Source organism: Grammomys surdaster, unplaced genomic scaffold (genome assembly GCF_004785775.1).
Source record: "Grammomys surdaster isolate TR1022 unplaced genomic scaffold, NIH_TR_1.0 264, whole genome shotgun sequence".
Taxonomy (NCBI): Eukaryota; Metazoa; Chordata; class Mammalia; order Rodentia; family Muridae; genus Grammomys; species Grammomys surdaster.
This window is the reverse complement of record NW_021604705.1, coordinates 3510072-3526797: the sequence shown is the minus strand read 5'-3', so window position 1 is coordinate 3526797 and position 16726 is coordinate 3510072. Positions and strand designations below refer to the sequence as shown.

General features: G+C 35.0%; 1 pseudogene; it reads right to left on the bottom strand.

The window, feature by feature from the left end:
• LOC114628131 overlaps nucleotides 1-16726 on the bottom strand; it is a 54481-nt pseudogene that overhangs the window by 20381 nt on the left and 17374 nt on the right.

Genomic DNA, 16726 nt, shown 5'->3' with positions numbered 1-16726 from the left:
GCTATTTACAAAGATTCTCTGAATAGTAGAATATTATAACATAAATATACGAAAAGGCTTTGTGGTGATAGACAGTCTTATCATATAAAATCATACACAGTAAATGCCAGTCTCCTGACTGACTTTATGTTCGACTCCACTGAAAGAATATTGAATTCTTCCTATTTATCAGTCTATCTAATATATATGTATATATGTATATATGTATATATGTATATATATATATATGTGTGTGTGTGTGTGTGTGTGTGTGTGTATGTGTGTGTATGTGTGTGTATACCTATCACTTTCTAGAGATACTACCATGGTCATAGCTAAGTGTATATGTGTTTAAACAAACTAAAATATTTTATTGTATATGTATACAATATCCATATATAATATTGATGTATGTATGTATGTATGCCATACATATGGAGAGAGAAACAGAGACAGATAAACATTTCTTAGGTAAGAGAAAAGTACTGATTAACTTTTTTATCCTATTAATTTTTACTAGAAGAAGGGGTCTTAAGAAATAGCACATGGAATTTCCAACCATAATCATAAAGTAGGAAATCTAATTGATCTGCACTGAGGACAGTGATTTATGGAGGTATACAAATGAAGCAGAATTGAAATGAATTCAGTATAATGCATGGACAATATCCAGGGTTAATTGTTTTCTGGCACCAGAAAGCTTGCATTCACTATTCCTTGGACTATAAAACAAATTAGTGCTACCAGAATCTCAAGAGCTCATGTTTTTAAATACCCTCTCAACATTTAAAATGTGCCATTTATTTTTCTAGACATGTGATTTCAGCTAAACTATTGATTGCTATGAATACTTTGTGAGTGTTAAGTACAAATTGCTCCACAACATTCTTAATGTCATATATCTCATGTTTCTTTATTATTTTCAATCAAATTAAAATCAAGTCATAGCTGCCAATAACTATAGTTGACAAAGCCAATATTAATTCAGTTTAAATTCACACTCTGACATTTATATGAGTCATAGAAGTGAGGACTGTATTCTGTGTACATACCTTCAGGTTGACTATTGGAGCTACTAGCGTTAGCCTAGGTATGTAGAAAATTAGGTCCAGGTCCATACATGGAACCATTGCAAAGGCCTCTAAATACAGTTTCTCAAAGACTTGTCATCTCAGTGTATCTCACTGAATAGAAATCATAAAAACTGGGGCTCAGGAGATGGCTCAGTGGGTTAGGCCTTTTTCTATGTAAGTCCCAATTGCTGGAACATTAATATAATAAGCCAGACATGGCTGCATGTATTTATAATCACAGACAGAGCCTGCAGATAACAGGACTTGACTAATTATCCTGGTCAAAAGAGAAAGTCTCTAGTTCAGAAGCCACAGAAGAAAGGAGTCTATTAGATGACCAGGGTCCTCATCTGGACTTCTGATGAACTGGTATGCACAGACTCATTCCCATATGCATGTACTATGACACATGCAAATGCACACACAGAACACACACAACCACCTTACAATCTGCCATCACGCTTATCTCCAATTTTCAAATTCAGAGACTTTAGAATTTTTAACTGTGACACAGGTATCTGTAAGTCTGCTTCTTCCTCTTGCCCACCATACAACCAACATTAATAACTTAGCTATATTTTATACCATGTTAAATAAAAAATAACCATATAAATCAGGCACCCAGAGATGTCCCGGATTTTCCCTTCCATATAACATGAAAGCTTTTCTCTTCTCTTTTCAATTTCAAATTCTGGAGCTGACAAGAGAGCTCTAAGGTCCAGAGCACTTGTCCTTGCAGAAGACTGAAGTTCTCTTCCCACCGCCCACATCATGGCTCACACAACATGATGTAACTAGAGCTCCAGGGTATGCAACAGCCTGCACTAGCCTCCATGAGCACTGAATTCATGTGTGCATACACATAATTAAAATTAATCTTTAAAATTTTTTAAAAACCCATTTACTTTCCCAGGAGTACCCACTATTTTTAATATGTGCATCTGACCTCTCTGGTGTATTTACAGCAAATATTAATTTTTAGTTGATCAGGTAAATATGAAAAACCAAATGTAACATGTCAATATATCAATACTGTACATATGTCATTTAATTTCTCAATAACACTGGGTAGGCCTTGAAGCATGAATATATCTAAGAAAAGTATTTGAATTATCCCCTCTCCAACCTTAAGGACATTACAGCTCCTCATAGAGCAGCTCACAGGAAGGCAAAGTAGAATTAGAAGTGGAACATTTATTACTAAGAGATGACAATTCTTATGAATAAAGTTTAGAATGTATGTATGGATCCATCATGCCCCATATGTAGCCACATTCATTAATATCAATATATTATGCTATAAGAGCTCTAAGTCATTGTTGAGGACAGAGGTTATTATTGGTCTGGAAAAATCTAGCAAAATTGATTCTACACTAAAAAGATTTCTCCACATCCAAGCTCATTGGATGTGGGGAATAAAGGGCACAGAAAACAAATCAGAATCAAATAAAGTGTTTTGGCTGTCTGGGTATGTAGGAACGAAGGAACTATTCTAAATTCAGATGCACATTTGATACAGCAGCAAAGTTTTTTGGGTCATTAATTCACAGGGTTTCCAGAGGGAATATCTTTAGCGCTGGATCTCAAGAGAGACATTTCTCATTAAAACTTTGGCTGTGAATAAAAATTTCCAGCTTTGAGCATCTGAAATTTTAAATTGTACTTTTATTTAATTTTATTAATCATTTTACAACTAGAACCTTCTCTTTTCTTGCTTTTTCACTAACCTTAGAATTTATCATTTTAAGCCTTACTTTTCTGGAAAGAGAGCTTCATTTGGGTAAAGTTTATGTTTCAGGAGCAAAGAGAAAGATTGATCATAAAAACTAATGTGAACTAATTTCTATGTTTTAAATACATTTCAAGACTATAGTCTTTTGAGTTGTAATTAAGGCAAAGAGAGAATGTTGTCTTGTGGTCTTAAATTTCAAGGATCTAGAGGAAAGCAGACTTGATCCAGGTAAAGGCTCAAGGCTTCTAAATCATGTCCATAGGCACGTCGGACCCGTCAAGTTATGTTCTCCTTATTTCCTTCCAAGTTTCTTCCGAGAGTAAAATCACCGTATGTCCAATCTACTCAAGGGACACTAGCTAATGCCAGAGATTTTTCTCCACTCTACTTCAGCAAATCCAACTCCTACTCTTTAAGCCTGTTCTGAAAGCTCCAGTTGAACTTGATGCTAATAAGAAACTTTGTTCCTGATAAATGTCCAGAGTCAATATCTATATCTTTTTTGCCTAAGCCATAGGCCATAGGCTTTTTACCCGACAAGTGATGTATCCATAAAATACACAAGCTATTCTTTCTACAGTTCCCTTCTTTAGGCCAATAAAAGGCTTTCTCTTTTAAATATAAATTGAATACAATTATATTAATTATGAAACAATTATGAAAACTATAAGGGCATGATATAAACTTATAATGTCCTATTCATAGCATTTGGCAATTAAGGAAAAAACTGAGGTAATTCCATATGGGGGTTTTGATGTATATCATCTTTGAAGTGGAATAGGGGTACTGTCAGAAACAGACCAGCCTCACAGTCAAAAGATCTTTTAATAACAAAATAATACCATATTTTGTGGATCTCAGAGGATTTTAAGTCCATCTATTTATTTATAGCATATCTGAATTATTAGACATTGTTTATTTTTAGTTATTTATTATCTGAATAACTTTGAAAAGACTTTGTTATAATTAACTAAATTAGTATCTAATAAAACCTTGAGTATGAATATCTATTAATTTGCATTACTTAATTATTTTAAACATTTTGTATTAGCAGCCATTAAAAAGACTAACACTAAACCTTATATTTTAAAATGTGTTGCATAGGCATAATACCTATACAAGAGTTGAAGCATACAAATGTGTTATAACAAATTAATCTTAAATTTTGTCATCAATATACAAAGATTTTTATCAATGAAAACCATAAACCTGTATCAATATCCAAAATTGTGTAAGAAAACATAACTCCAGTTTTTCATCAACATATAAGGATCTCTAGCAATGTAAGATTATGACCATAAAATACTTTTGTTTAAGAGCAGATTCAATAATCCATCCCTAAAATGACAACATATCTATGATCCATAAAATGAGCAAAACCATCAATTCCAATAATAACAAGAAAAGCATTATATTTCAAATTGAAATTATAAACATACCCTATGTGGATAAAAATACCCATTTTCTCTTTATATAAATTTAAGATTAGAGTGTTTTTATTTTTAAATTACTAAAGGTATTTCTAATTATCATTAAGCAAAACCTACATAGTGTTTTTAAGAAAAAAAATGTGTCAATTTGAATCCCAGAATGTTGTCTGGAAGTGGCTGTATCCTCAGCAGAGTGTCCTTCCCTGACTTTGTTGTGTAGACTAGGCTGCTCTAGAATTCACAGAGATCTGTTTGTCTCTGTCTCTTTTGTCTGTGACTTTGGCTGTGATGCTGCACCAGGCTTGACCAGTCCACTGTCCCTTTGTTTACAAGGAAAGGCAATTGGTCTTCCACTTGATTCTCGCCGCAGCAGCCATCCTAGGGCTGCATTTCTGAATGCACTGAGCACTGAGCATTAATTCCCATAGGACAGGATTGGGCCGACCTGCCTTGTCAAGCTTGAGAGAACCTGAGGTAGCTTATCCTGAAGCCGTGATCTCCAGGAAGTCTCCACAAATTTTGCATGCACTATTGCATTGGCTGCATTCAGCCTCTGTGCAACCCAGAGCTTGGTTCCTCCGCTTCTGTCGCCCCCATGATGTGCCCTTGCGAGAAGCACCAACTTCTTTCTTCTGTTTTTAAATTTAATAAGGGCTTCTTTAAAAAGCCACCTTTTGTATTATCTCTCTGTAGGTTCCTGCTTCTTGGCTGGGAAACCTCCTTCCTTTAAGGCTGGTAGTCATATGCTGTTATGAGAAGCTTTGTCTTTGTCTGGTTTTTTCCTTTTCTTTTCTCCTTTTCTTTCCTTTCTTTTCTTTCCTTCCTTCTTTCCTTCTTTCCTTCTTTCCTTCCTTCCTTCCTTCTTTCCTTCCTTCCTTCCTTTCTTTCTTTCTTTCTTTCTTTCTTTCTTTCTTTCTTTCTTTCTTTCTTTCTTTCTTTCTAAGAGAGCAGACCAATTGTCTGGCTAGCCTGATTTTACTTCACTTTTTACCCAGACCTTTTAAAAATGTAAGCTTGAGTTATAATTGTTGTTTAACTGGGAGCCATTTTGTAGAAGTTGGGCCACGATTTTTTTCTCCCAGCCCCATACTCCTAGAAATAAGACTCAGGCTCAAAATATATTTACAAATACCTTGGCCGTATAGCGAGGCTCTTCCCTGATTAGATAAAACTTAAAATACCCCATCTATTCTGGCCTAAATTCTTCCACATGGCTATCTACGTACCTGTGCCCAGGTCCCATGCATCTGTCTTACCACATCTTCCTGGCAAATCTCCCACCCGGCTCTATTCCAGAATCCTTTCTGCCTCTCAGATGTTCCCCCATCTATTTCCTGCCTAAACCAGAGGGCATAGGCTTTTTAACTGACATTTGATGCATTCATATAATACATATGATAATCTCTCTACAACTGTGAGTGATGCCATACCAGCGCGTGATCCTGAACTGTATAAGAAAGCTATGTGAGTATATAAGTTAGCCTATGATCCAGACCACGGGCATTCTCCATGGATCTTGCTTTACCTCTGCAGCAATGGAGTGTGTTTCTTGGTCAGAGTTAATGTTATGTGGAATAACAGTCAGGCCTGCCTTTAGTCTCTTGTGTTAACTTCCATCAATGATGAAATATGATCCAGAATTTAAGCTGAAATAAATCCTTTCCTTATCCAATTTAATCAAGATGTTTCATCACAGTAATAGAAATGAAAAATAGAAAATATCGTATCAAGGTCTAAACCATTGTCTACATAATCCCTAATAGCCACAGTATGGTCCATTCCACACATGTACATGGTTTCAGTGTTTACTCTTCTCCCACATAATATAGATTTATGCATACAAGTTTCTTCCTCATGAGTATTTATATATATATTCTGTTTCAGATTATCTCTACTCATATAAATTCTTTTTATTACTAATATTGACACAAACTTATCATCTGTTTTATTTTGGGTCACTAGTCAAGACCTGTCCTGTTTATAAGAGTGTGCCCTCTCATCTCTAACAGTTAACCACTTTGGTTTCCAGCATATTTTTTGCACTTACCACAAGTTAGCATAATGCAAGTCTGGTTGATTATTTATTCATCATGTATTTCCAGACTGAGTGTAAGATGCATGAGAGCTATAAATGTTTTTCTTTGCCTACTTGTTCTTATTACCAAATAAATAAATAAATAAATAAATAAAATCTACAGTCAATAATGCTTAAATTTTTTTCAAGCGAATGAAAGGTAATTTATTCAGGGATGTATTGACTACTATCAATGAAGATTTGACTAAAACAATAACTACAATCTTTTGCCCATTTTTACTTTCTATCGGCGATGATTCTTCCCTTTCTCACACTGAAGTTTAAGGTGTAGTGAACCATCAAAATGAAGATGTCTGTGTCATAAGGTTCAGCACTTTTGGAACTTTAATGCTCCGAAATACATGAAGCACTGGGAAAAATCAAATAAGTCCCACATACTTAGCAAAAATCTTAGCTTTGAATATTTACTATTTCTCAGAGGATGCAGAAAAGGAATTGCTCTGAAAATTCTAATTCAATTGAGATACTCAAGACTCTCTCAGAAAAAGTGACAAGAAGTAGGACTGAAAATGCCCAAAGAGGAAATATTAGATGCTAGTAAGTCACCATGAAGCATGTTCTACGTTAGGCTCCTCTGGATGTGTTTATTGGATAAAACTAAAAGTAAATTGAATCCAGTGCAAATGCTCTGAGGACTACTTGCAGCTGCTTATTAACAACAAAAGTATTCCTGGGAAATCTGTGAAATATTTTGCATGGGCATGAATTGATCTTCCATTAGCTTCTCAGATGTAAAAATGTTTGACCAAACTTTATAAAAACAAATATCTCACGGAGGTGTTATTGCTTGTTCAAGTTGTACTGATTCAGTATTTTATAGGCCCCTGGATGCTCTTCATGGCCTTGAATTCATTCAAGCAAATTGTTAGCAGATAGACTTATTTATGCATAAATAGAATACGACTGAAAATTAATCACTTATATAATAGGAACTTTTCAATAACTAAAAATAAATAAGAGGTTTCTTGTTAAAACATATACTCAAGGGAAACTTAATATTTAGCCTGATCTAGAACATTATAATAACTAGAAGTGTATAGTGACAGAGAAACTCTTGGCAAAATGTATGTGCTTGTCATGCATGGGCGCCAGAAAATCTCAGACCTAGCCATTGAGGTCAGAGTGTTCCATTATTTTCTGCAGGTTCATGCTCTCGATGAATCAATCCATTAGAAGAGCAGACCACAAATGTCCCTTGAAAAACAAAAGCTGGCAGGAATCCCTGAAACAGCACTAACCTCGAACTAAAATTATTGACTGCACCTGTGTGTGTGCATGCATGCCTGTGTGTGTGCCTTGAATTGATGACTTGTAATATACACAGTCTTAAAATGAGCATGAAATATGCCTCAGATATAGTAATTTGACTCAGTATTCATATGGATTGCTGATCATGTATACTTTCTTTTTCCTTCACTAATTTGGGAAATTGTAAATTGATATAAATCTTAACCTCTACCTTTAGGACACTAGGACAAACCTGAAGACTATAAAAATATAATCAAAATGCCAAGAATTATGCATGGATTAGTGTCAAGTGCTTTAGAAAGGTAGGCACTAGGAAGATCTCATCTACTGAGCAAAATTCTCAAAAGGAGACATTTGCTAAATCATACCCTAATGATTGTCTTTCTATTGAGGGAAGATTCATAGATAGACAGAAACCATCTCTCAGTAACTTATAAGGAACAAAACCAAGGATTTACTTAGAATGAGCAAATTGAGAAGGACATGTGATAAGCAGATTCGAGATGACCCTCAGCTTTCCAATTCCTAATATCTATGGTACCATGTAATATTTCCCATGTATCAATTCTTGGGATAATTTTGTTAACTTTATTCCAATGAGTAGAATAAGGCAAAAATGGTGATTATCATTTCTATGATTACATCATAGAGGTTTGAGGTTTTGTGTCTCTCTTACTACACTCTTTTTTTTTTTTTTTTTTTTTTTTTGCTTTCTTGATTGCAGAACTTCTAATAAAATAGCTGCTACATTGGGCAGTTCCTGTGCCAGGAAAATGTGGACAGTCTCCAGTCAGCAGAAGATGAGAAATTGAGATTCTTTGTATAATAACCTAAGAAACACGGAATCCTGCCAACAGCAATTGAGAGTGAACTTGAAAGCAAATCTTCCCAAAACTGAGCAATGCAAATAGTGATCAGCATAGTAAGCATGTGAAGCTCCAAGCCTTAGAAGAAGACTTCGTTAAGCCTCATTCAAGCTTTTTGATATACAAAATACTTGTTTATGGCTAGTAACTACCAGGTCAGTTATTATGTGGGCATAGGTAACTCTTACAGGCCACACGGCTATAAGCAGCAATTGTTTTCATGCTGTTTTGGTTTTTTTTAAAGAACTTCACCATGCATTATTATTTATTTTGCAGATCAAATTCATCCTGTAGACTAGAAATTGTTGAGATATTTATGGTTTATGTTGAGGATCATATAACTAACAGCTGCATTGTCTTCAATTTCATGGTTTTTTTTTTTTCATTACAATACCCAAAGGAATAGAAAACAGAACCTTTGAAAGATTTACTGTATACAAGGATTAATAGCCCTTTAAATGTGGGTGAGCAGAAATGACAAGTGGCTAAACATAAGGGAATGGGTTTGCTATTTATCTTTACTTTGTGAACTCTTATAATCCAAATGTTTTATAAATAATTCTTCTACTGAATTTTATAGCTTTGTTTTGGTGTCTTTTCACTTCTACCTAAGTATGTCACCAAAATGTCAAAGTATGTTGACATTTCAGTTGCTTAGAATGGTCTTTGATTTAAAAAGGGAATAAGAAAAGGTCTGATGTGCAAACAGGTGTTTCATATGGAATATATCTTACAAGCATACCATACTGTATCTTGTCAACTTCTGTGGTTAATCTACCAACTCTCACAATTGGCGTGGATTCCTCTCTGCATGAATGCTTACTTATAACACTGTCATAAAACTATGAATGTATATCTCCTGGCATCAATGAAATATATAGAACAAAATCTTTCAAAATTAGTTAATAAAATAGGATGGCTTCTACTCAAATATTGTGATGCTCTTAATACTACTAAATATTTCACAGCATTTATAATTCTGAAAATATCTTTGATATGCATGACTTTTAAATAGATAATAGCTGTACTAATTTTTTATTCTTAGTCCTTAGAATCAGTTTATCAAATTTGTTTATTGCTGTCAATGGTTTTATTTAATTGGCTCCTTTCATTTCTAAAAATTTTTCCCTATGAGAAAAAGAAAACAAGAAAATGATCATAAAATTGTAATTGTGATTTTTAAATCATATGTAACAGGTTCTACATGGCAAGTTAAATAAATATTGCTGGTGGGTAGAACAGGCAGTACACACAGATTGGGAACGTATTACTCAGTGGTTAGGAACTTTTAGACAAAGCTGATACTTAATTCTTAAAATATCTCTACTACTGAAGATGGCTGTATCTTAACAACTTGTTATACAGATTACATAATTTATAACTAGTCTCTGTTTGTTTAAGACATGTCCTCTTGCAGTCGAAGCTAATCTTGAACTCTATCTGCTTCCAATTTTTGAGTGATGGAATTACAGAAATGTACCACCATCCCTAATTTGAATGAACTCCTCCTATTGAGTGTAGATTCCCAAGTGATTCAAATGAACAGCTGGTCATCAAAATGCAGTCCTCAGACTGGTTCTACATTCAAATGAAATCTTAAAAACAGCTCAAGTATGAGCCTTGAGAGACAACTTTATGTTAAGAACACTTCCATAGGATACAAGTTTGGTTTCAGTTCCCAGAGGTGATTTCCAGTAGCTTACAACAGCTTTTAATTACATCTTCAAGAGATCTGACAGCCTCTTTTGGTCACTGGGTTCATTTACATGTATATATACACAGACACACAAGCAGACAGTCAGTAAATACATACGTACATACGTACATACACGCATACATACATACATAGTAAATCTTAAAACAAACAAACAAAACACAAACTCCAGATGAAGCTTAGGCTCTGCTTTTAAAATGAGGCTGAAATGAAAACCTTTTACAATCCTGGAAGTCTTCGGCTATCTATTCAAACTTCCTAGTTACTCTAGATGTCCATCCTCCAAAGGATCTGATTGATTGCTGTTAAAATAGTTGTGCTTCAAAAAGTCTCTAGGTGACAAGAACATGGCCCACAGTATCAACTGACCTGGGCTGCTGGTGCTCAGAGAAACTGAACTGACAATCATGGAGCCTGTATGGTCTGATCTAGGCCCTCTACATAAATGTTATAGTTGTGCACCTTGGTGTTCTTATGAGACTCCTAACAGGAGCTGTCTCTGACTTTTTGTCTGCCTTTTTGTCACTTTTCCTCCTACTGGGTTGCCTCCTCCAGGCTTAGTATGCGAGAAGGTGCCTAGTCTTATTACAACTTGATCTGCCATGTTTGGTAGATATCGCCGGGAGGCTTGCCCTTTTCTGAAGTGAAATGGAGGAGCAATAGATTTGAGGGTGGGAGGGAGAAAGAACTAGGAGGGGAGGAGGGAGAAGAAACTACAGCTCAAATATAATGTGTGAGAGAAGAATAAAAATAAAAAATCTCCAGGTCATATTAACAGCTACTTTCATTGAAGAGTACTAATAATCAATATTCTCCTATTGCATGAAGGCTATTCCTATGAAATTTTCAATAATGGTAAAATTAGACACAGTGAGTATTTAACTCAAATCATTAGATATTAAAAAGGCAGAACATCTACTAACGAAGAAATCAGTTCAATTCTATTTAACTAGGCTTTCAAACTTTTGGAATTATAGCCATTAAAAGCCCAAGGAATTAATTTTCTACATAAAGTGTTAAGATTCAAATATTCTTGTGAAAAATTCTAGGTTCAATGGTTCTTAGTTTGTTTGTTCACTTAGATGCTTAAGCGATCTATTTTTATTATCAATTTTTCTGATGAATTGGAATACTTTAAGTCTTTAAAATACAAATTGAAGACAGTTTTGACATTGCATTTTAATAAGAACAATAATTTCAGTTTGTTATAAATATTCTTTGAGGGGAATGCAAAAAGATGAGGGAGAATTCTTTAATTAAATAAATACCCTGAGCTCTTAAAGAGTAAACAAACTACTTGCAAAAATGTTCTTACTTCAGGTAAACCAAAGAAAATGGCTGTTTATATTCCTGAATGTTCTAAATCCCACAGTGGAATTGTGTCCAAGTGCATGCTGGGTTTATGGCACAAGGCAGAGATGCCAGCAGTGGTAATTAGAGGCTTAGACAATACAACTGAGGAGTTTAAGCTACTGGCACTTAGCAAGCAAATGTTCAGCTATTGCCCTACTTCCTGTTGGAGAGAATACTGTCAGAGACCTTTCTGCCTTCCAGGTGGCAGACAGCTCTGGAGCCTAGCCACCTATGTTCAAATCCTGTTACTTCTTTTCTTAGATGCTTATAGCTTAACAAGTAAACTCACAGAACATTAGCTCTTTCTTCAGTTCATTACATTTGTGTTTAGTATAAAGTAAAACAATTAAATGATACTTAAACAATCTTATTTTAAATGCAATTTTGTATTAACTTCATTGAAAATGTATTTGTAACATATAAATAAAGCAAGAAAATGCACTAAGGAAGTTTTACTCTGAAGTAGTAAAAATGCACATAGCTTCCCGCTGATTAACACCGGTATTTTTTAAAACATGGTGGTACTTTTATAAACTCAATGTTTATATTATGAGATACAAAGGCTGAGTCTAAAAGAAACTGACTTGAACATTTCTCAAACACCTAAAATTAAAATTAAAGTAAATACTCAAAGTTGCAAATATTTATTTAAGAATTACTGCTGACAATTTCACTATGTTAATTTCCAGACATTGAAATGCTTCAAAGAAATTCCAGACTTACAACCCTCCAAATTATTGATTGAAAAAATATACAGATCATTGTCATGTGCAATTGATCAATCCAAACACCAAATAAGAAAAGTAAACAGCAAAAAGTACCTAAAATAATCAGAGTGCAGTTTTAATGAGAGCATTAGAATGGAGAGGGTTCTTTAGGGCCCATGATGTTAAATGACTGATGAGGTTGCCACCTTTTAGAAAACGTTTAAATGCTTTACCCGTGGCCTATCAGCCAGCAAACGGCACAGCTAAGACCTGTGTCTTCCAGTTTGTCTCTCCAGCAAGCATTAACCCTTGTTAAAAGATATTTCATTAAATTTTTATTTTATTATTTACTGATTGATTTGTTGGTTGATTGATCATTGATTCATTGATTGATTGATTGATTTTATTGTGACAGGGTTTCTCTATGTAACAGTCCTGGCTATCCTGGAACTCACTCTGCAGACAAGGCTGGCCTAGAACTCACAGAGATCCATCTGCCTCTGCTTCCCGAGGGCTGGAACTAAATATGTGAGTCACCACACTCTGCCATTTGTTTACTTTTAATGCCAACCATTTTTTTAACTTGGAAAACAAAAAGAGAAGTTTGAGTAAATCATCCAGTGATACTGAATTTTTGCTATGTAGAGAGAGTATAGCATGATCTTTAATACTCCAACTTGAGAAAGCTGATGTTAAAGGCCGAGGGTCAGTGGAACTTATATTTAAATATTCTGTGACAAAAAAAAACGTTAAGACCTGAGGGAAATAAAGTGACATGTCATCTGTGTTGTATAAAAGAAGTACAGTTTTTGAAATTTTCTCCAAGGACTTAAGACAATCAAAAACAAAATAGTCAAAAGTCCTGCCCCAAACCAGAAATCTACTTGCAGTTGATAGCGGTTGGGAGAAGGAAAATCAGTTTTCTCCAAGAGAGTGACACCGTGTAAATCAGTTTCACTCAGGGCATGCCTCAAGTTCATTCAGGACCAGTTGACCAACACAAAACATACTGGCTTTAAGTGTGCTTTTTGGTTGCTGTTATTATTATGGTTTGGTGGAGGGTTTTGTTTGTTTTGTTTGAGGTGTGTGTGTGTGTGTGTGTGTGTGTGTGTGTGTGCAGTGTGTTGTTGTTGTTGTTGCTATTGTTGTTTTGTTCCTTGGGTTGTTTGATAAGTTGAGGCAGGTTTTTTGTTTGTTTGTTTCATTTTTGTTTTGGAGAGAAAAAATAAGATGAAATTAGTTGGGAAGGAAAATGGAAAGTTTGAGGACTTGGGAAGGAAAAAGTATATAATTACAATATATTATATGAAAATTAAAATAATTTAAAATATAATAAAAAGTATAAGAAAGAATTCTATACGGGAATTATATTTTAAAAGTCTTTGCTTCAAAAGCAGATTTTTTTTGTTTGAATTTTCAACTTGCCATGAATATTTCACAGTAGAGACAATACTGACCACTATAGCAGTTAGAACAAGAAACAATCCCGTTTTACTAGTCCTACAGTGTCATTCCAAGTACAGAATAATGCCCTTGGATTCTTGATATGATCATCCTGTGACCTCTGTTATCTCATCCTGATGGAGAACTGCTTGTCTTTTCACTCTGCTTTAATGGGCTGCTGTAGTACATTGTTCTTTGTGCTACACTGAGAGCAGACTATTCCCTGCCTTTAGGTCTTTCTCACTATTGTCAGTGGGTACACAACATCAGACAGAAAGAGGGTAACATGTTCTTATGGTATTTTAAAATCCACTCTGAAAATACAAATACTAGGTTAAAGTGTAGCTCTCCTGGCATGTATATTGTCCTTTAAGTTGTTCAACAGTTACATATAATCAGAGTGGGGGGGGGGTCCTGGAAGTTACATGAAGCCCTTGTGTGTAGCTTGTTTAGCAGTGCTCTATGATCCATTCTCTTTCTCTATCATTGCCCTGCAGTATTGTAGTATTTTTAATTTTATCTTCTTGATTTCTTTCTTATATAACACTGTTACCAGAAAATCTTAAAGCCCAGCCCAATTGTCTAATTTCCCTGAAAAAAAAAATCTTGTTTTCCCCTCCCCTCATTTGTTAAAAGGGCAAGAACTCCTGGAGATATATTTCTGGGGGCTGAAAGTTTCCCTAGCCTGCACAACCTGAGGGAATAATCTCCAACACCTCATAAGCCAGGCATGTTAGCACAGGCCAGTGATGCCAACACTCAGAGGATGGAGGTGGGAAGATCAGAAAATTCAAGATCCTCCTCAGCTACATAAAGAGAGTTCACAGCCAGCCTTAGCTACATGATATATGAGACCTTATCTCAAAAGAATTTGAAAGACCAAAATGTCAATTAGGTCAGCATTCTACATCATAGCAATGCTTACCAAAATAAATTCACCAGTGTTGATGCTGTACAGTGGCAGTATAAGATGTCAGTCACTAGTGATGGAGCCTGGTGGGTATCGAGAAGAAAGGCTTTATACTGGGTGCTCTCTGTCACTGTTGCTACAAGTTCTTCAAAATAACAAACTGAACAACAAAACAGTACAAGCAGTAAACTCTACCCTTCAAATTTACAAAGTATAAAGTATGGTTGTTGTGTTTGAAATTTGTGAAAGAAGTCCTGTGTTTAGTGAAGCATTCTGACTTGAACTTCGTGTGCCTCAGCCTCTTTTGCCAAGTGATCTTTTCAGATGAATGTTATAGTCTGCTGCTCCCTTTAGTAACTGCCATCCCCCTTTCAGTTAAACACACTCTCTCACACTCTTAAACCTTGTATTATCATTGTTATCATTAATAATAATAATTTCATTCCCTGATATACAGAGCTTTCATTTATGGCATAGAGGACAATATTTGTGTCTCTAATGTTTATCCTCTCCAGATTCTACTAACTGTTTTGTTCAGTATTTATTGATGTGAACTGAAATGTTAACATTAGGCTATCATACACAGGACTGTTGCCAAAGTGACTATTGAAGTTCCTTCGAATCAGCCAATAAATCAGACAATTTAACAACTCTAAGAAACAAAATCATACCTATTTTTATTCTACTGTAACCTTTCATGTCACAAAATACATTTCCTATAAATGTTCATTGCTAGAATCAAGGAAAAATGGTGATAGTCAGGTACAGCTGGCATATACTGACTTAAACAATAGATTCAGCCATTTGGAAACTGAGATGAGCACTTTGCTAGACACAGTATAGAAACATCAAACTGATATTAAAAGATGAAAAGCTTCATGTCTAAAACTATTCTTTTATTTCATAAAATAAAAAATCTTACATAAGAATTTTCTCCAGTATGAATAATTTGCATTTTTCTTTATTTCTCCATTTCTGTCTCCTACTTAGTAATACAAGATCTGGCAAATTCTGCCAGGGACAGTAGATTGTAGAGCTCATCACATAATTTCATCAGTGAAATAATTCTGAGATGAATCTCTGCTACTTCATTATTGAGTTCTAATCCTGAGGCTTGGGATACCTGTGCCGCACTCAATATAGCAAGGCTTTGGTTTCTCAGGACTCATCCCAGTACATCAAGAAGCTTAGGCATGCCCATTTTCTGAATGCAGACCTCTGTATATTGTTTCTAACTCTGATTAAATAACTTGTTCTAAACTATGATTGGAAATAGATTGCTCTCAACCTTCATTTAAGGTATTTAAGCTATTGACTATGGTGGTGAGTCCACACTCAATACCAGAAACCAGGCCTTACTAGAGGCAAATGTTATCCTAGATGTGAAATATGCACCTTTTGTTTTTCCAGTATTTGTGATAAACTGGAACACAGTACAGATTTCCTCCCACTGCTTAATGGTTAGTGCTGCCCACTAACAAGCATGATCATTAAGTGGGGCTGTGATCTAACTATACATGGTATCAGCAACTTCGATTTATTCATTGAGATTATTTTGATTAAAAGTTAATGTCTCCTTGTGGTTAGAGGAAATAATTTCCATGTTCAATTTTGTCACACGAACTGGAAAAACAAAGGATTAAAGCTTAGTTTTTAGTACAGTAGTTGCCTTTAGAAGGGCTTTTTCAGCACCAGCAGAAAATAGAACTGACTTGTCTGGAAATCATTTTTTTTTAATTTTCTTAGTTATACTTTTAGCAGTTTGTTGAGCTCAGATTAGGCCTGTCTCTAGGTTACATATATTGTATAAGCACTGGTGTTCTATTTAGGCTACACCTTCCCTTGAGAAACTCCACTTTGCAAGCAGTTCTTTTTCTTTGTTTGTTTTTGTTGTTTTCTCCATTGTAATAGAGAAGGATAACTGGGTAGATTCAGAGTCTAAATCATCAGTTATGGCACCACTTATCCAACATAGATAAATGTTTTTTTTTCCTAAAAGCAGTAAGAACCTCACTTTATAAACTTATCAGAGTATACTAGGATATGTAAGTACATGGGTGCATTAAAATCACATCATAGAACCAGACTCAAGAAGTTTCCAGATAGGCCAGACCAAGGAAAGGATGTAATTTCTTTACTTGGCCTCTAGAACCTGATGAAAAGCTAACACATGGAT